This window comes from Dasypus novemcinctus, chromosome 12 (genome assembly GCF_030445035.2).
Source record: "Dasypus novemcinctus isolate mDasNov1 chromosome 12, mDasNov1.1.hap2, whole genome shotgun sequence".
NCBI classification, from domain to species: domain Eukaryota; kingdom Metazoa; phylum Chordata; class Mammalia; order Cingulata; family Dasypodidae; genus Dasypus; species Dasypus novemcinctus.
This window is the reverse complement of record NC_080684.1, coordinates 40,528,832-40,556,208: the sequence shown is the minus strand read 5'-3', so window position 1 is coordinate 40,556,208 and position 27,377 is coordinate 40,528,832. Positions and strand designations below refer to the sequence as shown.

The 27,377-nt window shown below is 35.0% G+C and overlaps 1 protein-coding gene across 4 annotated transcripts in view; it reads right to left on the bottom strand.

Annotated features, from left to right (window-relative positions):
• SLC16A7 (solute carrier family 16 member 7) overlaps nucleotides 1–27,377 on the bottom strand; it is a 209,704-nt gene that overhangs the window by 160,892 nt on the left and 21,435 nt on the right. The window contains exon 2 of one of the 4 annotated variants that reach the window (XM_004467665.5): nucleotides 8,037–8,108. The exons of the other annotated variants lie outside the window; for them this stretch is intronic. The gene's annotated coding sequence lies outside the window, so the exon portion shown is untranslated. The remainder of the gene's footprint in view (nucleotides 1–8,036; nucleotides 8,109–27,377) is intronic. 4 annotated transcript variants of the gene reach the window in all.

Below are 27,377 nucleotides of genomic sequence, written 5' to 3'. Positions count from 1 at the left end.
AAAAACAAACAGAAAATTACAAGTAATGGAAAGGATGTAGAGAAACAGAATAAGTCATTGAATGTTAGTGGGAATGTAAAATGGTTTAACTGTTGTGGAAGAAAGTTTGATGGTTCCTCAGAAAGTTAAATATAGAATTACCATAGGACCATACAATCCCACTTATAAATGTATACCCCAAAGATTTGAAAGTAGGGATTTAAATGGATATTTGCACACTGTTGTTCATAAAGGCATTATTCACAATTGCCAAAAGATGGAAACAACCCAATTTCTGTCATTTGATGAATGTATTAATAAAATGTGGTATACACATATAATGGATATTATTCATCCATAAAAAAGAATGAAATTATGACTCATGCAACAGCACTGATGAACCCTGAAGACAACATGTTGAGTGAAATAAGCCAGACACAAAGGAAAAACAGAGTAAGAATCTAGATCACAGGTGTCAGGGGATGGAGTGGGCATAGGTAATAGAATGCTAATGCTCAAATTGCAGTGTTTCTGTTTTGCTTTTTCATAAAGTTTTGGTAATGAATGGTGGTGATGGTAGCATAACATTGTGAATATAATTAACAACACAGAATTATATATGTAAATATGGCAAAAAGGGGTATATATATATATATAAATTTATATATATATATTAACATATATATGTTACTAGCATAAAAAATTTTAAAACCACAGGGCTGTACAACACAGTGAACCCTATTATAAATGATGGAATATGGTTGATATAATTATTAAAATGTTCTTTCATGAATTATAACAAATGTACAAGCCTAATGCAAAGTGTTAATAAAAGGGTGGTATATGGAACTCTGCATTTTATTCATGATTTTTCTGTATGCCTACAACTTTACTAATAAAAATAAAGATTCAGCTGGAAAAAAAAAAGATTGACTCCTAGAAGAATCCAAGAATAAAGTAAGCATCTAAATATTACCACCCTTTTATTAACACTTTGCATTAGGCTTGTACATTTTATTCATGATTTTTCTGTATGCCTACAACTTTACTAATAAAAATAAAGATTCAGCTGGAAAAAAAAAAAAAAGATTGACTCCTAGAAGAATCCAAGAATAAAGTAAGCATCTAAATATTAGATGCCTATTTTAAAAAGAGGAAAGGTCTACAATTCCCATATCTAGAAGACTTAATAGCATGTGGCTTTATTTTACACTGGCTACAATTGGTTAAATCAGTGGCTCAAATCACCACTAAATCTATATCCTAGCAATGGTATCTCCTTTTATTTGTGAATACTATTCTATCATAAGTTCAAATTTCCCAAGCACAGAGGAGTTTCACAAAAAACATTAATGAAATTCATTTTGATTAAAGTCTTTGGGATTACAAAACAGTAACTTGTTTTTAACTTTTGCGTGATTTTCCCACTACTTTTGATAGGGTAATATATATGTGTGAGTACTTACAAAGTAATAACAAAATTTTTAGACAACTTCATTAAAACTATTTACATGAAATGCATTATTTTAAAAACTTAGTAAGCATTTCAGTACTATGTCTAAGAACTAAAAATAAATCAGAAACACTCCAAGAAGATAATCAAAATTTGACTAATGGTTTTTGGATGTCCTTTCATTACACAGACCTTGAAACAAGTTATTCACTTCTCCGTCCAATCCCCTCATCTGAAAAAAACAAAACAAAAACAAACAAAAACCAGGAAATAGTAGTATTTACTCAAAAAACTGTGTCTATTAAATTAAGCCAGGTAACATTTGTAAAATGCCTAGCAAGTATTTGGAAATGATATAAAAATAATAAAACAAAAACAGTAAGATTATTATTAAGATGCTACTTACAATAGTAAAAAATATTAGTTAATATAGGCATTGAATAATTATTAGGTCCCTGTCTATTCCCTACTTGAAAAATAGGTTTATTTGAGTATACACAAGTTAATGAAAAACAATATAATCACCTTTCAGAACATGATCTAGAAATATTAGATTGTTGTACTATAGTACAAAGATTACTTAAATATTACTTAAATATGTTTCACATAGGCAAGGACTCCTCAAAGGACAGGACAGAGGTAATACAAGGGTAATTAAATAACACTTATAATGATACTGATTTGGCCAGAGAACTGTGATATTACAGTCTGAAATGGAAGGAATTTTAGATTGACAAAATTTACCATGTAAATTCTAAGAATATATAAGTGAACTATGTACATATATTTCTCTCAATTTAGTAAATATTACATAAAACCTAATCAATTCTACTTGCAAACACCCTCTTATAATTATAATTAAATCAATTTTAATTTAGAATCAGTATTAAAATATATTTTACAACAATGCCAGTATTATTTACCATGTAGAATGTCAAATTTATATAGTAAACATTTTTAAGAACACAATACTACAACACACCACAATTAACATTCTTACTTGCTTCAGTGACTATCCCTGAAATATATAATTCTGAATCTATGTCATTAGTAAATATGATGATATCTTGGTATCATTTGTTACAATTCCCTTTTGCCTACATAATTACATTCCTTACCCATGTCTAAAAAGCAAGGCCCCCATAACTTGATTCTCATGTAAATAAAATAATATTGTCAATATTTGGGAAGGATGGACTAAAAAGGTTTTCCATTTCTTTTCTCTCGTATTCAGTTATAAACTTATTTTAACCACGTGAATTTAGAAATTCGTTTTCTTCTATTACATTAGTTAATTATTAGTATTTTTACGCAAAAATGGGGCAGCAAAATCTTCTCATTTGCTTTAATATGTACTTTTAATTATATTTTTTAAAATTCCATAAACAGAACTTAAAAGGTATATGTTTGAAGATTGATAATGTAAAAAAATAATGACCAATTTGACAGTTATCTGATAATGTCTGTAAAATACACATATTAAGTAAGTGATCAGATAAGTAGTTAAAATGAAAGCAAATCTTTTCTGTTTGTTTTGGCATGACTTTTTTTCCACCTTGTATAAAAATTATTCATGTGTAAATTTCACCTTGTATAAAAAGTATTCATGACCCTCTGAAACACACACTTGTAAATCACAGGTAAGTTTTATAGACTTTCATTTACTGAAGAAAACAAATTATTCTATAGTTCTCATAATATAAAATCAATAGCAAAAGCATAGGCTGCACTGCATTCTTCAAGAAAAGTCCATAACCTAAGAAAAATTCCTTGATACATTATGCTGAAAATCAACACAAATAAGAAGGGAAAGCAAAGAAACAGGAATCTCTAAGCCTTCTGCAAGTCTAAATTAATGTCTAATCCCTTATCCAATTATCAGGCAAGAAAATAACGATATTTTTAATTCTGTAAGTACAAGGTCACTTGTTGGTGATTCAATAGGCGATTTCAACAGTGATACTTTTAGAAAGGATCAGTGGCTATTTCCATACTACTATTTCAATACTCAGCGGTTTCATAATGTTCTATGTCTGCTGTATCTTCATCTCATGATTAACTGAAATAGGAATTTTTGTTACAACCGAAAATGCATTACCAGGGTTCATGATTTTTTCTAACTTATCAATAAATTTTAATACAGATAAAATATATTTTACAAAGGTGTTTATCATGATTCATGTTTACCCATGGCTGGTTGTTACCTAAAGAATGATAAAAATGAAAAATTACATCAGCTGAAATAGGTAATTTCATTGATATATTTTACAAAATTTGCCCTAACATGGGACTGATGTAGAAACCAAATTAAAGCTAGATTGAATATTTAACACAATGTAAATCTATACTCAAATTTTCAGGTGAAACAGCAGATGAACCTATTCTCTTAGGGAAGAGTTTTTCCCTTAACGTAACAGCATCATTCTATGATGTTTGTAAATTTTCAGTAAAGTTCTTTGAATGAAATAGTCATTAATACCTTAATCATAATTCTAAACTTTATGATAGTAGTTAGTCAAAAATAACTGAAAACCCATTTATTATCTTCATTTAAATTTCCTCCTTTGCTTTCAATGCAAAATCAGAAAATATAAAGCTCTGTTTATTTTGGAAGCAAATACTACAAAAAGCTGAACTAAAAATGAGTGACTAATGATCAAGGCAAGAATGTAAAATCACATCAGCTGATGAATGGCTAAACTACCCCAAGGTTGAAGAATGTGAGGACATTATGGCAAAACAGAAAAATAACACTCCTTGCGCTGGTAAATGACAGTCATGAGGCACGCATACTCTTATGAGATCCAATAACAATTCCACTGTTTTCAGTTTATACAACTACAACAGGTGATCACTGAAAGTCACAGGAGACAGACTCTTAAAGCCTTGTTCCATACAACCACAGAGCCAGTATTTACACTTGTAGTATATACATTTTCATGGCCAAATTCAAGAAATCCTCTACAGCACTCTGATAAATAGTATAACCAAAATTACATGAGTGGGGAGCATTGTAGCTCAAGCAGTTGAGCGCCTTTCCCACATGGGAGGTCCCAGGTTCCGTCTGGTGCCTCTAAAAACAACAAGCAAACAAATGAAAAAAAAAAAAAACAACTCACAGGAGCCAATGTGGCTCAATAATTGAGCACCGGCTTCCCACACATAAGGTTCTGGGTTCAATCTCTACCCTGGTACCTCAAAAAAAAAAAAAAAAAAAAAAAAAAAATTTACATGAGTAGAAACTAAGGAAATAACATGACCTTAGAATAAAAATAAAGTGAGAAAACACTAGGACAAAAAAATTTTATCTCAAAACTTTAGTAAAAATACAGAATGCACTAATCCTGTTCACACATCTTAGTTATAGAAATGTAAATGGCTTGTCCTTTTAAGTAGAAAGTCAAAGATGGAGGAAAATTAGTAAGTATTAAAAACAAATGCAATTTATTTAGATGCTGGGGAAGTAACAGACTCACCTAACTGCCATCTCCCTGCCCTCACCTACCTCCCCCCTCCTTTCCTTTTGTATTCAGATGTTTCAATATATTTTCATTAAGCAGCCCGGGCAATTTTAGGTCTAAGGGAATGGCCAGACAATACTTTAAACCCAAAACCAGGAACAGCTAGCCCCAGATGCTTATGGGGGGAGAGGGTGGGGACTCTCACTGGCAGGGCCCAGTACCTCTGGTGTGTACTGATGTCTCTACTCTCCAAAGTAAAGTGGGGTATAAGGAGCCACCATCCACCTACCCTGACCCAAAGCAGTTGGCCTCCCAGGGGAAGGGGCCACCAGGGGATCACCTCTCCTGCTCTTTTGGACCAAAATTTGCTCTGTTATTAATAAAGTGGTTAACTGCTTAAAGTTTCTGTCATGCTGGAGCTTGTGTTCTCAGGACACATCATATAGCAATTCAATCCACCTTAGAATAGCTCTGAAAATTTACCATGAGGAGGGAAGTAGCCAAAACACAGGGCAAAAGTATATCTTAATGAGTTTGTTTTGTTAATCTGTTGACAAGTTGTTTTCCAAATTCCTATGATGGATGGAGGAGAGATGGCTGTGAAAGGATCGGAAGGGGGGTATGTGGAGAAAGCAAAACAGACAGGAATTTCTATTTGTTGTCATCTCTCCTACAGCCAAATTAGCATTAATCCTTTATTCTATGAAGCAAACTGAATGCACATCAGAGCCTGTTAATTTTTCATATGCTTAAGGTAGACACATATAGTGTGGTGTACTCAAGAATGTGTCTCAAAGACCTCCAGCTAGAGGTAGTGTAATTGACCAAGGTCCCAAGCTGCTGCACTCTGAAATCCATCGCTAGGTTTGCAATGAGCCCACAGTACCCACAAGCTGCTCCCTGTCCACATTTGAGTAGAGCAGGGATACTAAGGAGACCCTTTCCTGAGAGATGTGAGACTCCTCTGATGACAGAGGACTCCTGGGGGACTCCTGGTTGACCTTAACTAACATATGTTGGATAGTCAATAGTTTCCTTTGGGGAAAAAAATACATCATCATTATTATTAAGAGTTGCCAAAGACTCAACTCTTGCATCAACATCAAAAACTGAACTTAGAGTGAAACTTAGTTTTAAGATGATTCTCAACTTCCTAATATAGCTCCAGGAGGTCGAAGAAAGAAAATGGGTTAGAACTACAGAGAGATAGATTCTTGTTTAGTATAAATCTAATCTCCAAATAGAGTCATCTAAAAGAAAAATGGATTGCTCCAACCCTCACAATCATTCTTTGATAATACTAAATCCTCATTTTACAGAAGAGGAAACATTAGGCTTGGAGAAACTAAGTAAGTTCTCAAGGTTATATAGCTTTAAGATAGGAGCCAATATTCCAACCTTGAACTTGCTCACCTTTTCCACTTATTCCATACAGTTAGAAAAAACATTTTTTATGAAAGGACACTGCAGTTACCAAGCACAGATGGGTGGCCAGATTATGTGGTGCAAAAAATATGCCCAGTGTAAACTTTCAAGAGTTTATGAAAATTCACATGAAAGTATTGTATCTCCTTTATTTTACATAAGCCATACCTTCTTTTGCGTATATTGTAGAATAAGTAATCTGAGACCGAATTTAAATTTCCATTTGTTTTACATTTAACAAAGTGCTCAGGTATGACTCCTTTTGTTGTTTTTAAAATTAAGAATGAAAATATCATTTAGCTGGAATCTGTCCTAATAAGTTCTAATCACTAAATATTAAATACAGTGAAATGCTTGAATAAGTGAAATAGTAGAAAAACATGTGTATTAAATGTGTGCTTATATCAAGTTTAGAATATTTTTAAGTAAAATACTATTAAGCAAAGCCACAAAACCAGAGGAATGAATCCAGTTAATTTCATCTAAATCTTACACTGAACTGACCAATAAGCCATTTGTATCAGCCCCAACACTCAGACTTTAGTTAGCACCACCCTCACTTAGCTGAGGCAATAATGTGGTTGAAGTCAGGTCAGGGCAATATTTGGAATCCAAGTAACAAAACAACTTTAAACCAAAGCTCCATTTAAAATTTGGAGCCAATAAATTCCACTGATGTCTCTCAACTCTTTCACTCTCAAGCCACAAATAGTTTCTTACATTCACTAATTCCCCTTTCTCATTCTTATACTCACAAGCCATACAATTTTTCCCATCTGGTTCCTACTCTCCACTCTACTACCTCCCCTTTGACGTCCTTCCCAACTTTTTCTACTCTATGCTTTAAAGCACTATTCATTTTAAAAACAAACCCCCTTACTCCTAACCACAACACTGTATAGTCTGCGCGTTTTCCTCCTTGAAGACCTGACTTACATGAAGTTCCTTTGAACATGTGCTAATTTACTACCTCCACATGATAAATCCAGGGCAGAGACCCAGCATAGTCCTATTTCCACTCTGTGGCTTTCATATCATTACTTTTCCATCTTCTAGTAATTTAGGTTCATTTTATCAAACTATATCACCCTGAATACTTGGACTCATCAACTTTCAGGTCATTTCTTCAAAATCCATTTCTCTTCATTACAAAGTTCCACTATAATCAATATTAGTAATCATTATTCATGTACTGCTATCCAATAACCTAGCCATAGAATTTGTGTCCTCCACTCCCACTCTCATTTCAGTAACCTATTTCCAACTCTTCAGCCTCATAAGTTCATGAGAAACCTCTTAACCACTCAATCTGAATGCTTCTACCATTGGAATCTGCTTCCAAGTTATAATTTCCCATCATTTATGTATTCTGAATTTCATTTCCGTCAACCCTGTTCTAGAATATCCTTTCAATTTTCCAGTCCTTGGACTTTTAGCATCTTCTTCCCAACTATTAGCCCCTTCCTAAGTTCCATTTCTTCTAAGGTGCAAGGTTTGTCTTCATTCTGCTACTTACTTGTACAATATATCTGGGCAATTAATTAACTACATCCTCAATTCTTTCTTACAAATTAGGAATAATGTTTATACCTCATAGGAAAGAAGGGAAGAAATGCTGTAAAACACATAAAGTTCCAAGCACAAGTCCTAGAACATTTTAAAAGTTACCAATCAACATTAATTCGCTATGATCACTAAAATTCTTAAGTCCTTCATACCTTTGTCTTCCTGCAAGGAACCTGAAGATCCCGAGCTCAGAATGGAACAGGCAATCACAGTAAAGAGAAGAGCTGGGAGAAAAAGAATTAACTATGCAGATGATGCCACTAAACATCTGTAGATTTCAATTTTATTTTATTTTTATTTTTTAAAGATTTATTTATTTATTTAATTCCCCCCCTCCCCCCACGTTGTCTGTTCTCTGTGTCTATTTGCTGCGTCTTGTTTCTTTGGCCTCTTCAGCGGCATGGGAAGTGTGGGCGGCTCCATTCCTGGGCAGGCTGCACTTTCTTTCACACTGGGCGGCTCTCCTTACGGGGCGCACTCCTTGCGCGTGGGGCTCCCCTACGCGGGGGACACCCCTGTGTGTGGGGGCACTCCTTGCACGCATCAGCACTGCGCATGGGCCAGCCCCACACGGGTCAAGGAGGCCCGGGGTTTGAACCGCGGACCTCCCATGTGGTAGACAGACGCCCTAACCACTGGGCCAAGTCCGTTTCCCAGATTTCAATTTTAAACACCATTCTCAATGCCTTCCGAGTAAGCTCTTCACATACCTCTTGCTATCTTCCTCTCCCCTCCACTATAGTTCTGACATCTTTTCCTCTCCTCAAGTTCCTTAACCACTCCCAGTCATCCCTCTGGTTTAACCTGGCTTCTTAGTCACAAAGAAAATGAAAACCTTCAGATCTGGGATGAACTCCCAGAGTTTCTTGGTTATTTATGCATATCTCTGCATCTCTATTAGCCCTTCATTCTTTCTCCCTGGCCCAGTGGTGGAGGGAAGCCCCTTCCTGGTCACCCAGCTTGCCCTCACCTGGCCACTTGATAATAAGTTGATAGATGATAATGTGTTTCAATTAAGATACTGGATTTCTTGCTTAACTTCTTTCACATACATTTTTACACTTACTTCATGAACAGCATTTTAACTGATACCTGACAGTCAAGAAATTGAGTCTTAAGCATTTCTGATTTTCAGATATTTTTCCCCAACTGTTAAGAAATTACCAATTTATTCGCCTGTCTCTGAAGAGATTTTTAAAGGGGTGGAAGGAAACAGAGGTCAAGTTACAACATACATTTGTTGGCAATAAATCAAATAAACAGATACCTTTCACTTTAATTTTTCTGAATTTTCCTTAAACACCAGTTATAATGCAGGCCTAAGTTAACTTCTAAATCTGAAATTTAGGATTTTATAAACCATGGGCAGGTGACTTCCATTTAGCTGCATTAAAGCCATGACCTAGATTGTTACTAATACATGGCAGAGTTGCACAGTTTTCCTTTCTTTGCATTTTTTTGGGCTTTATTTTATTTGATCACCCAGATTCATTAAGTTCTACATGAAATAAATTATCCTATTTTACTTTTATTTAGATCTATGGCAAATGCTATCAACATCTAAAGTCAAATAAATTTATCAAATGCTCTTTCTGCATTTCTAGTTCAGAATCTCACACAATCTTAGAGTTTCAGCAGTACAGGTACTGCTTCTAAAAGGCACTGTAATAATCATCTCCATGGATATTTATGCTTTTTTCTGAACTGATGTAAGTCATCATTAAGGAAGTTCCAAAGTCATTTTCCAAATCTGAAATACAGATATGACATTTGCTTAATTGTGAAAACCCTGTCAGGAGTAACACCACAATTTTCTTCAAAAATTCCAAAAAAATTCACCAAATTCCCTGAGTTGTAGAAAGGCTGCTGAATGACTTATGTTTTCAAACTGTTCAGCTTGATTACACAGGAGTGGTACCACTTATCTAAAGCTATTTTAAGCATCTACTTAGGTTACGGTAAACTATATTGTAAATCTAATTACATTTGCCCACAGGGAAGTAAGTACACACAAACCCTGTTCTGTAATCTACTTAACAAAAGGCAGTGAAGTTTCCTTCCTATCGTTTATCAAAAATGTTATTATATATTTATTTTTATTTCTTATGCTTGTCTCATTCACTATAAATTCCACAAGGGCATGGGGATGTACTGTATATTCAGTACCTGGTGAAGTATCTAGACCGGCAATAAAGTTTGAGGAATGAATAAATGACTATGAAAGAGAACTAAATTCATATACCTTTACACTTATCACTTAAACTAATGCTGAAAACAGACACATTTTAGAGAGTCTCTGGGACATAGCATGTGTGATATAATAAAGCATCGACTTTGAATTTAAATTGAATGGACTTACAGGTCTGATATTTACTAGTTCTATGATCGAAGATAAGTGTTCTGTAAAATGTGTATAATAGTTCTGCAGAATTGAAGTATTAGAGATAATGCAAATAAAAATACACAGCATAGTGCATGGCATGGAGTAAGATCTTAATATTGTAAGCAATATAATTTATTATTTTATGTAACGTATAAGTTAATTATATTAATCTAAATTATCCAAGGGCTTTAAAAAATTGACAACAAAAGTCCATTTTGATCCTATGTAAGCAGGGATAAACCATTGATATTAATAATTTACAGCATTAAATTATGAACTTTCCAGCACTCCTTAGGCCTATTTTCCCAATTATTATAAGCCCTTTCCACAAATTGTTTTCAATTAAATTTCAGCATTCTTTACTCAGCACTTTCTGAATTATTCACAACTATTCTGGAATCTATCTCAACTGATCACCATAATCACAATTTTAATCCATGGTTAGTTCAATTCACTGGTCTAAACTGCTATCTCTACTTCAATGATTTTCATTTCATTATTGTCACTCTATTCAATAACTTTAACTGATATCACTGTGTTAAAAGCCATCATCTCTGAATTGTCTTCCACTTTCTGGAAGCCCTGTCCTTAAGCAGATCCAATCTTAATCTGTCACATTTATTCATCCATTCATACATGCACCATTTTACCGAGCAGCATCTATAAACCAGGTGCTATGTTGGGTTGTGGAGTTACTGTAAAGGATGACCACAATAGGATTTCTAGTATCAAAGGATTCAGTCTAATTAGAATTGCAAACCTAGAAATAGGTAATTACAGAAAATGAGGTAAGAAGTACAATAAAAATGTATAAGGCTTTATGAAAACACTTAAGATGTCCAACCCAGTCTGGGGGTATGAAGGACAAGGGACAGAATCACAGAAAAAGTGATATTTGGGGCAAGCCTTCAAGATGAGGAATAGTCAATGAGCTAAAAGAACAAGAGGAAGGGCACTCTAGGCCTGAGGGTCAGTGTGACGCACAGGAACAAAGGACAGCATATTCCTATAGTAAATGCGAAGACAGCAGATTTATTTTGAAAAATCCCAATTCAGTTCACAAAATATCCATGCTTAGGAAAGGGTTTAACTTATTAGACTGTGTTTAAAGTAAAATGAACATAAATTTTTAAATCTGTAAATTCAAATTTTTTTCTCTTAAACAGCAGTACATAAAGAAACATAAGGAACCTTCTGCTTTGTGGGCTTTATTCAGGGTTTCAGATCACATGGATAGTGTCTTGAAATTCTAAAATGGTCAGTTATTAACATTATTATAATATCTTCCCACCAAAGACAGCTCTAAACTCCTTTAATAGTGACATCTAGGAATAAAGAACATAAAGACTGCAAAAAGGAATGGAAATACAGTTGGAAGGCACTATCCATAATGTTCATAAAGGCTTCAGGTTGTAAGACAGCATCAGAATTTGCTTTCTTTTCACAAAAGGAGAAAGAACAAGTGATAGATAATAAAACAAAAGCTATTCTGTTGTGGGGTTTTTTTGCAAAATGTTGTCTTTAATCTTACTAAAATGATTGACTTAAAAGTAAAAGGAGAAAAATTTTTTAAAAACCACAAAAGAATAGCTTTTGTTTCTATTCTGGATATATAGACAACAATAGCCCAACAAACAATTGTAAATTATAGAGCAAATTTGTGTTCATTTAAAACATTCATTTACTAATACAACAACTATCTCATCAAGGCAGGGTCCTGGTGTTTCATTCATCACTGTGTCCCCATCACCAACAAAGCAGGTTCTAAGAAATGTTTTTGAATGAATGAATGAATGTCAACCAGGAACAAGACTAGACTTTTGAGGACTTGATAAAAAAATGGACACACAAAAAATGCCCCACCCTGTACAAACAGACAAACTGAAAAGGATGGTTTGTATAAATTAAATTTTAAAACATCATGGGAATAAGGGGTGAAAGAATAGCTTTTTTGGGCTAATGTAATCAGGGAAAGTCTCTCTAATAGGAGGGGTAGAGACAGGAAAGATTTACCCAGGTTGAAATGCTCTGTATGTACTATTTCAGGCAGTTCTCACTATAACATATCCTGGCAGCTATTACATTCACATTTTACAGACAGAAATTAAAGTTTAAAGAGTTTATAAAAGATTGTTTCAAGTTATATATGTGTTTATATAAAAGTATGTATTTTTTAAGATTTCTATATAGATGCGTTAAATGTTTTGTTCAATTAGAAACCTTTTTTAACTTCTCAATTTGTACAACCTAGTCATTTTTCATACATGTAGTTCCTCTCCCAAAGGCCGGCACATTAGTTTAAATGTTCCTGAGGGAACTTTGCTAAAGCACCAGAATATTCTTTTTGTTGGTTTGCTTTTTCTGGAAAAAAACATTACAAATATCAGGCTCTATCTCAGGTTGTCAAGATGAAAGGTGGGTATTCTCAGTTGTTAATACATGGTAGCACTTGTTTTTGATAGGGACTGCCAACAACTTTCATTTTATCTGTCCATCAATGGGTAAAAAAATAATTTAAGGCAATCCTACACAACTGCAAACACTTGGCATGATAAATGGTTTTAGTAGCCAAAGGCGGCAGTGAATCTACTGTTGTTTGGGTAGTTAGCATGCAAGACTATTTTAGGAACAGTACCACATTATTTTTTTCAGAATCTCAGTCATTTATTTTCTAGTAGCAAACAAAAAAGTAACCACAAAGTTTAGAAAATTAAAATTCCAAAACATCCTTTCTTTCAGTGCCCAAAGCATTCAAGTTGTAAGATTTCATTTCAAATAACAAAATGGGGATACTCACCAAAATTTTTATAGGACATGAAAGCTGTAATCATGAAATGCCCCCCAAAAGGCATATGTTAAGAACACAGAGGAAATTATAAATTCCCTTTTGTTGAGTTAGTGATTGAATCATGCCCTCCACAAAAGGCATGCTCCAGTCCAAACCCCTGTTACGGTGGGAGTGAACCCATTTGTAAGTAAGATCTTTGAAGATGTTATTAGTTAAGGTGTACCCAAACTGATTAAGGGTGGGCCTTACACCAATATCGCTAAGTCTTTATAAGCAAAGGGAATTGGGCAGAGAGAGAATACACAGCAAGCAGACAAAAGATGGAAGTCAATGGAACCTAGAAGAGAAAGAAGAAACCTGCATGTGCACTGCCATGAAACAGAAAAGCCAAGAAGATACTGACCCCAGGAGGAAGAAGCCTTCTAGCCTCTGAAACAGTGAACCAATAAATTCCCCTTCTTTAAGTCAAGATATGGTATTTGTTTTAGAAGCTGAGAAACTAAAACAAAATATAGTATAGAATTATATTTGATGGACTGAAGAAAATATTTAGGAAATATTTCTCAGTGATATAAAAATTATTTATAGATATTTTAGATGATTAGAGTGAGACAAATCTGTCTTTGAGTCCTAGGTCAACCTCTATAGCTGGGTCAACTTGGAAAATTTAGTTAACTTCTCAAAAGCAAAGTTTTACTATCTCTAAAATAAGAATGCTTTATATATTGTTGAAAGAATGCATTGATATAGTATCTGCAGACAGATTAGCATTTGTCTGATATATGGCATTATTAATTATAATTTTTTCAGAGAAAATGGTGATTAAGCAATTGGACTACAACAGACATGACAATATTGTTAAAGACTACATTTTTAACATTCTTTGTCTAGAATTACATTTCCTACAAAACAAAGACAAAATTAGGAACTAATGGCAACTTAATAAAACCCAATAACCATGACAATAGGATAACTTTCTATTTCTGAGGGAATGGTAAGTCATAAAGAAAAGAGGAAACAGAGAAAGAGAATGATATAAGAATAGGGAATCCATAAGGAGACAAAGAGATGGAAATGATTGGTCACTATAAAATATTTTGACAGCTTTTCTAAAGTTTTTGTCTGGTATGTTCCAAGCTTTTTCTTCCTAATTGATAGTTTCTGTTGCTTTATTCTATTACTTTGAGTGGGCCATCTTTCAGTGATTGTTTGTATGCCTTGTGAGTTTTTGGTGAAATCTGGACATTTTAATACTTTGTGTCCTAACTAACTTTGGAAATATTCCCCCCATGTACTCCTATATGCACATAAATATTTTACTCTGTTCCTTCTGGAACCAAGGCCAGGGACCTTCCCTGGGAGTGTGTGCTGACACTGCACCAAGCAGGCGAGGAAGCAGGGGAAGGGCCAGCAAAGGTGCCACAAGATTTTCCTACTATCTTTAAGTGGCCTTTTTCTTGATTTGGCACTCACCCAGTTACTGCAACTCTTTAATTCCAGAGCCCTGATAAAGATGGTTCCACCCATTTCTACTGTTTTTCTGCTGTGTAGGAATGGGACCTGAGAGTTTCTCATTCTGCCATCTTGCTGACATCATTCCTTACACAAAAGAAATCTCACCAAAGTAGAATCAGTCTGAAGCGTAGGTAGGTTTTAGGAAATTGTAACACAACTCTTTATAAAACCTTCATGGAATTTGCTAGTGTATACACCTTCCATGTGGATTTTCAAACAGTAAAAATTATTCATGAATTTAGTCTCATTAGGTAAACAAATGGTATGAGAGTACTTAATTTGTATAGCAAAGAACATTTTAACATTCTCTAACAGCAAAAATATTACACTGCGATCTCATTTATTGCATTGCATGATTTGTAAAATGGTCTACCATAAGTTCACTTTGTATATAAAACTGAGGAATTTGTTCCATCCAGATTTCCAATGGAAACAGAATTGAGGATATAAGTCACAAAGGCAATGTTAATAAGGGGCAGAAATTCAAGCTCTGATAGTACATTTTGTACCTGGATATAGCAGAGAACTTTCCAATTAGGACCAACAAGAAGAAAGCTGATAACTCTATACTGAGATTTATAGGGAGAGGTCAGCAGCATGTAATGAGAATTTGGAGCACATACATCCAGCTGTAACACCTTTAGTATAGTATAGTTTCTAATGGCAAAAGCTAATGGTTCCATGACAATAATAAATAATGGTGAGAAAATATTCTAGCCTCAGGCCTCAGAAAAATAACTCTGGTGGCATTATACAATTTCACTAAGACTAGCTGAAGGAGTAGTTCTAAGGCGTTAGTTTCATTCTCCTAAATTTCATTAACCAGCAACAATGTGGAAACCATAACAGGCAATGAGCAGGCTTCAGTTTAATTCCAATCTTTCCTCAATGTAATCTACATTTAGGCATGTCTCTGCAGAAAAAAGAAATCACTGTCCACTTTCCACTGCCCACTGCATACCATTAAAAAGAATACAATTTTAAAGATGAATAACACTTAAAAGCATTAGCATTCGTTTGGCCCGTATTCTATACCTACCAGTAAAGTCTCAAAGCCCTCCCAATGCACACCATATGCAGAGTGCCATAGGAATTGTGCTTTACACAGTCTACAAAGTCATTTACAGGCAGCCCTAAAGTCATATTTAAGAATATGGACTCAGAGTTGGAAGACCTTGTTAAGCAACCCTAACCATGCAACTGTGGGCAAGTCAAAGAACTTGGCTAAGCTTCAGTTTCCATAGCCATAAAAAGGGAGTAATAACATTAACCATCACAAAGGGTTATTGAGCATTAAATGTCAAAATAATATACACTGCTTGGTAGAAGTAAATGAGCTATTAAGCTTAGTTGTTTAATTTGTTGCCATTACCATGTGCCAAGTTTTATAGTAAATGCCACAAAATGTCTTGAACACCATTTATTAACATGAGACACCTGTATTTTGGGGATTAAATCCTATCGCTAAACATTAAGTAAAAGTATCACCCTTATTTAACTCTACCACGAAAAAGGACCACATATAATATGATGTGGCTTTTTGATCCCATGCTAACCAATATGCTAGTAGCCCATTGGAGTCTGATGTAGTTTTAATTTTGGCCGCCACACTACACAAGCTGTAGTTTCCCAAATGCACAGCTTCCCTCAGAGCCTAAGGCCTGCCCCTCAGTTCCCACTAGACCCTTGAAAACCTGTTAGAAAAAAGAATAGATTAGGGTAGAATTTAAATTTAGCTAATATAAATAGCACAATAAATCGTTAACCAAAAAGAGAAGCCAGGCATAGTATTAATGGCAGGATAGATTCCTCACTGTTAGATAACTTTCATGTAAGTCTTTCTCTTTCCCTGAAGCCAATGCCCATCAGCCCATTAACTCACAAGTTTCTTTCCACAGCTCTCTCTCTTCAAACCCTTACTCCTCAAGTGGATTTCAGTCAGTCATGCACTGTTCAAAGTATATTTGTATCTAGCTGCTACCCTAAGTACAAAAAAAAAGGCAAATGAAAAAAATGCACACTGATTTCTACTCTGATTTGAACTAAGAAAACTCCTCTTAGAATTTTACAGATAAAAAAGAAATATGTTGAGTTATTCTGGTTGGGCTGCAAAGGTTCTTAACCAGAAGCAATTGTGTCCTCCAGAAGACCTGTGGCAATGTTTCAAGATATATTTGGTTGCAAAAAAGCAAGAGGGTACTACTGGTTTTCAGTGGATGGAGGCGAGTGCCTAGATTATAGTGAAGCAAGAGTGCCTAGGTCTCAAAATTTAAGGACTCACTCTCAGGATCATGCAAGGGCAATATCAACATTTTATATGATGCCGAGAATAAGCATCTCCCTAAATATTGTACCCTAGGTGCCTCCCATGCCTCACAGTAGTCCCAGCACAAAGCAAAGGCACGAGATGCTGCTAAATATTCTAAAATGTATAGGAGAACTGCTTCCCCCACCACAACAAAGAATTAATCAGTCCAAGATAGCAATAGCATTGAGGTTGAGAAATCTAGGCTAGTTTAAAGAACCTCAAGAAAATCTGGGGTAGACATCTTTTCTACTTTTCTAGAAGACACAAATCTTAAATCACTTTTTAAAATGTGCCAAAAAGTAAAATACCAAATCCTAGCCATATGAGTCAGCCAAAAGGGTGCTGATGCAAAATACCAGAAATTGGTTAGTTTTTATAAAGGGTATTTATTTGGGGTAGGAGCTTAGAGTTACCAGGCCATAAAGCATAAGTTACTTCCCTCACCAAAGTCTATTTCCACCTGTTGGAGAAAGGTGGCTGCTGACATCTGTGAGGGTTCAGGTTTCCTGGGTTCCTCTGGGCTCAGCTCCTCTGTTTTCTCCACAAGGTCAGCTGTAGACTATAAGCCTCTCTAGGCTTTGCCTCACTCCACAAATTCAGCTGTAGACTATCAGGTGAATGGCTCTGTCTCTCTCCCTGGGGTTTCTGCCATGTCTAAGCAGCCGTCTCTATTCCTCTGTGTTCTTCTCCTGGCTCAGGTCTGCTCTTCCCGGGGCTTGCTTCTCTTTCCTCTGTGTGGTGATTTTCTGGGGCTCCAGATTAAGACTTCAGCATCAAACTCCAACATCAAAACTCTAACATCAGAAAACCCTCAACTCTGTCCTTTGCGATGCCTTTTATCTGTGAGTCCCCACCACCCTAATGACATGGCCCAATCAAAGCCCTAATCATAACTTAATCACACCACAGTACAGACCAGATTACAAACATAATCTAATATCTGTTTTTGGAATTCATAACCATATCAAACTGCTATACCAGCATTTAGATTTAATCTGCTTTATTCCCATTTACATAGTCTACAATGATGTTAAATTAATTCAATCTCTTCTTCCTGGTCTTTGTGCTCAGGTTCCAGTCTTCCCTCTGCTAGTATGTCTTTCACTCATCCTACCTACAGAAACTGATATGTTCCCATGAAAATGTGACCTCTTCATTTCCCGATTTCTTTCTCTTTTCTTTTTCTCTCTCTTTCTCTCTTTTATGATCTTTATAGTTCATTTTGTATTACAGCTATTTATTTACTTATTTAGTCCCCCACACACATACACATATACAAACATACACACAAATACACACACACTAATTTAAGCTCCTTATGAGCATGGACCAGATTTTCTTTATATTTACTCTCCCCACCACATTCTTCTAGAGCATTCTTGAAACATGTAAACATCCAATGCATGTTTTAAATGGGTCAGTGAGGCAGGTGTATAATGACAGATAACAGAGCATGAACCATAGTATTTCCCAATGGCTCTCTGAATCTAAATACAATATTGCATCATATTGTTGAGTCCAGTATCAATTCACTTTTCTTAAAAGATGTTTAAATCTATGTCAAAATTTGATGTCTCAGAATGCTTGAAATTTGTCTTCAGTAGGTAACTGATTTGATATTTTGCTGCAAACAAAAGCACAGAGTAGAATCTGTTTTCTTCCCAGAGGCCCATTCTAGTAACAGAAGAGCTCCTATCTTTGAATGAGCTATAACTCCAAATTCAGAAAGAAAATAAATCCAATTATTAGTAACAGTTGATAAAATAATCTTTTCCCCCCAACGTGAGACATGAGTCCCAAAAAATGAGCCTCCCTGGCACTGAGGGATTTCTGCCATGCACCAACCAGCAATGCATGTGGAAACAGACATTGACCAAAAGGGGGAAGCATTAAATAAAAAAGAGATTTTTCGGCTAAGAGATTTCAAAGTGGAATGGAACATCATTCCAGAGGTTACACTTTTGCAGGTCTCAGGCAGATATCACTAACTGACATAGTAAGCAAGACCTAAAATATCCACAGGGGGATATGATCACTATAGGCAAAACACACAGGCGCATGAAACTAACACACCTTCAGCAGACCCTATTTAGAAATATATGATAATCTTTTCCCCAATATAACAGAAATACACATTTATAAATTTCCTACTCATAATTCTTCTATCCCTTTCTCTGAAACTATAATTATCATTATACCCATTAAATATCAGTCTCACAGACTTAAATCTTTGGACTGTTCATATGCCGGTTGTGCCCTGAATCCCAGGAGAGTTGTGGCCAAAACCCACTCTCCAGTTCTTTGGCCATGTCCAGGACAACTAACAAAATGATGATGATGGGCAAGCTGCATCTCCCAAATCAGGAAGAATTGACAGCTGCCAGCAAAATAGCTCCTTCCATCTGTTCCATCATATTTAAGCACCCTCTCAATCCACAGCAGTCAGAGCAGACACCATCCCAAATAACTCAAGACTGGGGAATAAGCAAATAAAAGGCGGAGGAGGTGGGGGGAAACCATGGACCAATATGAATTTATTATTGTGGATTATCATGTGGTAATGGAAGAACTTGTAAATTTATATAACGACAGTGGCTACAAGAGGTTCAGAGGGGAGGAGGAGGCATGGATAGGTAGAACACAGGGCATTTTAGGGCATTAGAATTGTTCTGTATGGAACTGTCATTTGCAATGACAGATACATGACGTTATACATTTGGCAACGCCTATAACTCAGCAGAGTTGAAACACCTACTCTCCAGTTCATTGGACTCATCCAAGACAACTAACAAGGTGATGACAACAGACAACACCCATCCCGAGGAACAGAAAGGGTCTGCAACTGCAAGCAAGATAGTTCCATCCATCTGCCCCACAGGATCTAAGTCCCTCTCAATTAGAAACAGAATGGGCATCACCATCCCCAAATCCTTAAGACTGAGGAATGAAGAGTGAACTAACATACATTTACTATTATTCTACTATAGACGTATTGTTATTCCAGCAATGGAAGAACTCTTATCATGGATGTGGAGGCAGTGGCTACTGGAGGTTCTAAGGGGAAAGGGAAAAATAGGTGTAAAATGGGGGCATTTTCAGGACACTGAAGTTGTCCTACCTGACATTGTAATGACAGATACAGGCTATTATATATTTTGTCAAAACTTACAAAATTGTGTGAAACAGGATATAAACTATAATGTACGCTATAATTCACAGTGGCAATGCTGCAATAAGTGTTCGTCAATTGTAACAAATGTACCACACTAATAAAGGATGTTGTTAATGTAGGAAAGTATGGGAGAGGGAGGTGGTGGGGCATATGGGACACCCTTATATTTTTATGTAACATTTTTGTAATCTAAAGTTTCCTTAGAAACAATAAAGAAAAAAAGAAAAAAAAAAGCCTATAAAACTGTACAGCACAAAGTATAAACCATAAATTATAGATCTTGATTAGTAGCAATGCTTTTATTTAGTTCATCAATTGTAACAAATATACTTCACTAATGTAAGATGTGAAAAATAGTGGAAAATGTATACGTGAGTAGATGGAGGTAATTATTTTTTCTTTTTTAAAGTACCAAGGCTGGGGATTGAACCTGGGACCTCATATAAGGAAAGCCCGTGCTCAACCACTGAGCCACTCACGTCAGCTACCCTGAGTTGTTATTGTTTGTTTGTTTGTTTGCTTTCTTGCTTGTCTGGTTTTTTGCTATGTTTTTAGGAGGCACTGAGAACTGAACCCAGGATCTCCCATGTGGGAAGCAGGCATTCAACCACTTGAGCCACATCCACTCCCTACCCTACACTTTTGATGTAACTTTTCTGTAATCTGAAACTTCTCTAAAAATAGAGTATATGATTATTTAAAAAAAATAAATAATCTAGTGGCATGTCAGCATGTCAAACTACTCAGGAAACAAATCTACTACACTTGAAATCATATTTCTATCCATCTCCACCTTACTATTGAGGCTAAAACTCTTCTGAACCATTTCCAAATTTGTATTTTTAGCCAAAAATAAGCTAAGAGTGCCTATGCGGTTAATATGTAGGCACACACATCTCCTTATTGAAAAATAAAATATGATATAAAGACAAATATTCTGGCTATTTGACTTTGAAACACATGTAATATATTTTATGATTTTAAATATGTAATTTGATAGACACAATGAAAAACACTGATTTTAACCATTTGATCTTCTTATCAGAAAACTACATCAACATTTAACTGGTACCTGGAAAGATTCTGACTTTAGAAGTAAATTCTGGGAAAAGTTATTATGAAAAAAGTCTCTATTGAAAATTAAAAGCATATATAGTCCAGCAACACAATAATTTTCAAAAATTAAAGTCATGGAGCTATTACGTTAAATTTTGTGTTCCATTATGCTATTTGGTTTTGGGCTAAGAAAATTTTATCTGTTGCATAATTGGGAGAAAGAATCTGTCTTGTCCTGAATATTTAGTATGAGCCAAGTAATTTCCATGTACATTTCATTCCATACTTGCAGCAACCCTAATGAGAGAGATTTTATCACCCACCTTTTGTAGATGAGGAAAGAGCTTCAAAGGTTTAGCAAGTTGCCAGATCTCACACTACCAGTAAACAGCTGCTGTCCAACTACCACAATCTGAAAAAAATTTTGGTCTAAAGTTTAAACTATGAAATACACAGAAAAACTGTTCATATTTTAAGAATGTACTACCAGTAAACCAAAACACACAACTTAGTGATAAGTGGTAGTAAGTCTCAGGGTCGATGAAGACAAGCTTCCCAGACAGGAAATGCACCACATCAAAGACAAATTACCACAGCAGAGTGCCATTATGCTGCCGGGGTATGCAACGAGAAGGAAGAGTGCATCATAATTCCCTCAATGCTATCTAGCTCTTACTCAGTTGCTTCTTGTATCAACAATTATTGCTTTGGGCCTACTATGTATAAGGCATTTTAACACATAATCTTTAGGATCAAAAGATGCAAACATGCTGCCTTCCCTCAAAAAGTTTACAAGCATATAAAAAATTTAAAAGTAGGAAAATGCACAATGAGTTCCAAAAGCATTACTTAATTAGTAAGCATATTTCTTCCAGCATGGACCACTAGTGTGGACATCATTATAAAGGTGGAATTTAAGCCTCCCTTCAAGAACAAGCTAAATTTCAATAGGTAGAGATTGCAAAAGTTCGGATGCAGAAAGTATGAAGCATACTTTTGAGAATAAAATTCCAAATTTAAGAAATTCTAGATAGGCAAGCATTCTTAAATGCTTTGTAGTTGAAGGTATTGGCCATAACTGCCCTTACTTCCCCTTAGCTTAACTAATCTTTAAGACAGGCATCCTCTGGACTCCAGGCCCTTGGCCTCCTGCTCACCCAGGCTTTTACACCATTCAGGTACCTGAGAGACTCCTAACTAGGTATATCCTTATCTCCCTTTTCCTCCCTCCTGGTCCTGACAAACTCCAGGTGGTCTAATTACCTCAAAGGAAAACATTCAGGACCAAGCGATCCTAATTTCAACCTCAGTAAATTACTCGCCAGGCCTTCCAGTGATCAAATGCCCATCACCCTCAGGTGCTTTTTCACCAACCTACTGCAGCCATCTAAAAAAACTTGCTATCCTTTGTGTCCATGGAGTTGCATTCTATTCTCTTCCATCTACCATGAGAGTTATGAATAAAGTCATTCTTGCCTGTTTAACATTGTCTAGTGAAGCTTTTTTCTTACACAATATTTATAGAAATAATGTATAAAACCTTTAAAAACTTGCTGATAAAAACTATTTTCTTCCATTTTATTACTATGAGTAGATAATTTTCATAGTTTAATGATTATTATGTATACTGGTCATTATATAATATTTGAATAAGTACGAGAAGGGCATGTCATTCTCATAGTCAAGTAGATTACTTCTGGATACAAAATCTGGTTCTGGTTATAAATTATTTGAAAAATAATTTAATAATTATTGGAATACTTTAATAATTGTTTCAATACCTTAATAATATTTAATAATTATTGGGTACTCCCAGCATTGTTCAATCATTGTATATGGCAACAATGGAAGGAGATATAGTTAGATGAAAAATACATAAATAGGTAGACTGAAACAAGCACACAAACAGACCTCCAAGTCATACAAATGAAGATAAGAAAAGTCCTTTAAGAATCTAATGTAGTCTTAAGAGATTATTTTTTTCTCTATCCTAAGGAATCAGAAAATTTAATTTGAGTGCTGAGTGGGACACATTAATTGACTCACTCATTTAGTCAGTAATTGGGGACCTATCATATTCTAAGCTAGATGCTAAGCTAAGTGGTGGTGAATAAAAGGAAGAAAATGTGATTTTCCTTTACTACACAGTATGGGAGACAGGTATGGAAGCATATAATTATAGCGAAATGTGATAAGTGCTACAAAGGGGTAGATTAAGGTCTTAATAAAACAATCAATGCTTCCTATGAGACTGGTGTAATTTTTAGAGGAAGTTACAATTGAAGTGAGTCTTAAAAGACAAGTAGTGAGAAGTTCAACAGGCATTTCAGATATAAAGAACAGAATTTCCAAAGATATATCTTCTTGATGGAGGCTAGCAAAGTGAAAGGCCCTAAATGATTGGATGCAAGATCTGATGGGGGAGGACTTAAAACTGAAAATATATAGGCTAAGCTAAGTACTATAAAAACAAGGGAAGGAGTAGTTAATATAGGCTTGTCACATGGAAGAGATATGATTAAATTTGTTAAGTAAAACTCCCTTATGACAATGTGAATAATTTAAAAAGAAAAGAGAGGAGTTTTGGGACAGTTCAGGTGGAAAATATTCAAGATTTCAAAAGAAATAACAAGAATGGGAAAAAATGTTGGATTCAAAAGATATATCTAAAGTCTTAATAATTTGGTGAAAATTTGTATCAGATGGTAAGAAATATCAAGAATGCCACAGTTGTTTGCACATGGAAGATATGGGTCTTTATGTAAGGCTATGTGCAGACAGTGGCTATGCAGGACTGCAGCTGAAGACAGCAGATTGGGCAGGAGCTGTAGACCTGGAAAACATCATCTTAGAAGTGAAGAGCTGAAATTCTGAAGTCAGGTGTGTCACTGAAAATATGACCAGGGAAAGAAAAAATATTTGAGAAATACATAGTATTAGGTGACAGGCAATAAAGGGGCAATCTGAGAAGGAGACAAAGGTAGGGAAGAAGATTGGTAACTCTATAAAAGACGACGGGAGCTGGGTAAAGATGATGAGATTTATCCAGAGAAAGTCCTCATAGTTAATCGTCCTCTAAAGCTTTGAAGCAAAAAATATGTCATTATTTAAAGGTAAAGAATCTCTCCTCAGGAGGCTAATGTTTCTTTCTAGCAAAATTAATGAGAAACATTACACATAAAAAGATAAAGAAAAATCAAAGACTGATACATATACACATATAGAAAGGTAACTTCATGGTAACACAGTTTACATGAGAAATATAGTTGCACTCTGTACAGCACAAGTAATCTAAACAATGGTCTATCAAACTTTACTTCTGAAAGAATTCAATTAAATGTTTATCTAATTAAATGCAAAAGAAATTAATGAACTTTTTTCATCATTGAAGTGGTGACATTATGCCACAGAAAATTATTTCTGGTTTAATTCACCAATTGTGCATAAACTCTCCTGGGTTCCAGGTCAATGCATGAAGCATAGCATGCTGTAAGCGATATAAGACCTATGGGAACTGTAGGATTGGCTTCATTTTTAAAAAGGAAAAAGTTTTATTTACAAGACAACTCAGCTGTGAAAGTGAAGTAATAACATGAATTAATTTATACACTGCATGTAAGGGTCAAGTACTTCAAACAACTCTCTCTGTGTTCTTGAGAGAAGGAAAAACAAACCAGATGAAATAATATTTATAAATGTTATAAGAGCAAAGTTTCTTCTTGGTACATGCCAAACCTATATTTAATATATATCCAGATGAAAAGTTTAAATCTCTTTCACTCAGCGGCAAAGGAATTAAAACTGTTTTGGTCACAATCTGGATCCCTTTTATTTTTACCAGACTTACTTTCTTTCACCCTCAATCTATATGTCATCGGCTGTGGGCCTGAAAGTCCAAAGGCAAAATAATCAAAAGGAAAAGTGAATAGGAACCTGGATTTCAGAATCACTCTTAGCTCAGGAATACTCTAATACACTGGTAGCTGGTCTCTTCCGTGACAGTATGGGCTGCTGTTGAATAAGTGAGAAGAATCTCAAGCTTGGATTCAGGATTCCTGTGTTTAAGTTTGGGCTATACTCTGTATTTGTTATGTGACTGAGCCTCTGCTATCCTCTGAGCCTCAGTTTTATTCATCTGTAAAATGGAGAAAATTTTCTCATTGGTCCACCTCACTGAATTAATGAGATAAATCAATTAAAGCACTGTGTTTGTTTGTATTCCTTTTTAAGCTACAGGTGACCTGTAAATGACCCTGAACATAATTGGACATGCTCATTTGTAGGGAATTAGACTAAAACCATAACTTCAGTTTTAAGTCATAAGTTCTCTTCTTTAAAAATACTCAGGTACAGGAACAGATGTAGCTCAAGCAGTTGCATGCCTGCCTCCCACACAGGAGATCCCGGGTTCCATTCCCGGTGCCTCCTTAAAAAACAAAAACAAATAACAAGCAAAACAAACTAAAAAAACCAATTCAGGGAAGCCAATGTGGCACACTGGTTGAGCACCAGCTGCTTTCCACACATGAGGTCCCGTGTTCAATCTCGGGCCCGCAGCACCAAAAAAAAAAACCTAAGGTGCTTAAAAGGAGATCAAAGAACTAGAAAAATTATGCCTTGAAATGTTTAAGATTTTCCTAGAATTATTTAGTAAAAACTGCAGACTTTCTTTTGCAAAATTTTCATGATTATACTTTTATAATCTTGAATTATACCTATTAATATATTCTTCTTTTGCTTCCTTTATGGTCTTCTCACATAGTGTTTCACACACAATAGAGTCTCAATAAATATATGATAAATTGAAATAGGAAATTTCAGATATGAAGTGTTAAGACATAATATAGCTCTGTCAGTGTAATTTTTAAAGAAAAAATATATCTCCTTAGGTATTATTCTATCAGACATGTGACATTTATATACATGAAATTACATAATAGCATCTTTCCCCAACTGGACAAATTATTTTGTTTCTGTTTCACCTGTCTATATAAGGCACATCTGTCATTGCCTGCATTTCTTTTGATTTGCTTCTCAACAGTGATGAAGGCACATACCTAGGCAAACATGCTTGTACCACATAATCCTAATCTCAGGCCACAGCTAATTAAATAAGGGATGGTCATATCATGTGAGGGGAAAAATAATTAATTGGAAAAGCTACAATATCGAAGGCATTACTCTTACTTTCCAGATAAATTAACGTATTCTTCACTACCCCTATGAGGTAGGTGTTGTTATCATCATCCCCATTTTAGAGATGAAGAAATTGGGACACAGCAGAGTTAAAAGATTTCCAAGATTACAAAAATAGCAAGATTGGGAGCTGATCAAACCCAGTCACTCTAGCTGCAGGACCTGAACACTAGCCATTATAGATACTGTTATTCAATGATATATCTTACTCCCAATTATATTTTATTTGTATATTACTTTGTATTTTATGTAGATAGTCATATCAATTATCTGTGTAAAAGGCATTAGAAACAAAATGCATTTTATACATAGATTATTGATACAGCTACACAGCCTGCAAAATAATCTACAAGTAAAATATTAGAATTAGAGTTTAGTTGGTTTGTTAGATTAAAAACCATTATACAAGAATTGTATCATATATATCCACAAAACACAAAATGTTTTTAAAAGACAACATACAACATATCCTCAACATACAGTATTTCCTTAAAAATTTAACAAAATTTACCAAGCCTTTAGAGATAAAACAATTTAAAAACTTCAAGATATAAAAGAAGTTATGACTGGACAGAAAGATAAAGCATGCTCATGAACTGAAAGCCTCAATAACATAAAAATACCAATTCTTTCTGAATTCCAAGAATTCCAAATTGATGTATTGATTCAAATGAAAAAAAAAAAAAAACCCAATTGTTCTTACTTGAAAATCTGACTCTAAAATTTCTATGAAAGATCAAATGGCCAAGAAGAGCAAAGACATTTCTAGAACAGAACAAAGTGGGGAGAAAGGGGATGTGCATTACTAAATATCAAGGCATATTATAAAGCTATGGTCATTAAGACAGTGAGGTACTAGAGTCAGGATAAATGAATTCACCAAGGAACAAAATAGAGAGCCCAGAAAGAAAGAAAGAACCACACACATACATAATTATTTTAATTTCAAAGATGGCATTATCAATCAGTAGGGAAAGGATGTTGTTCTAGGTCAACTGGTCATTCAAATGGAAAAAACATTACACTGGATTTTCCCATCACACCATTTAGAACAGTGAACACTGAATCGATTAAG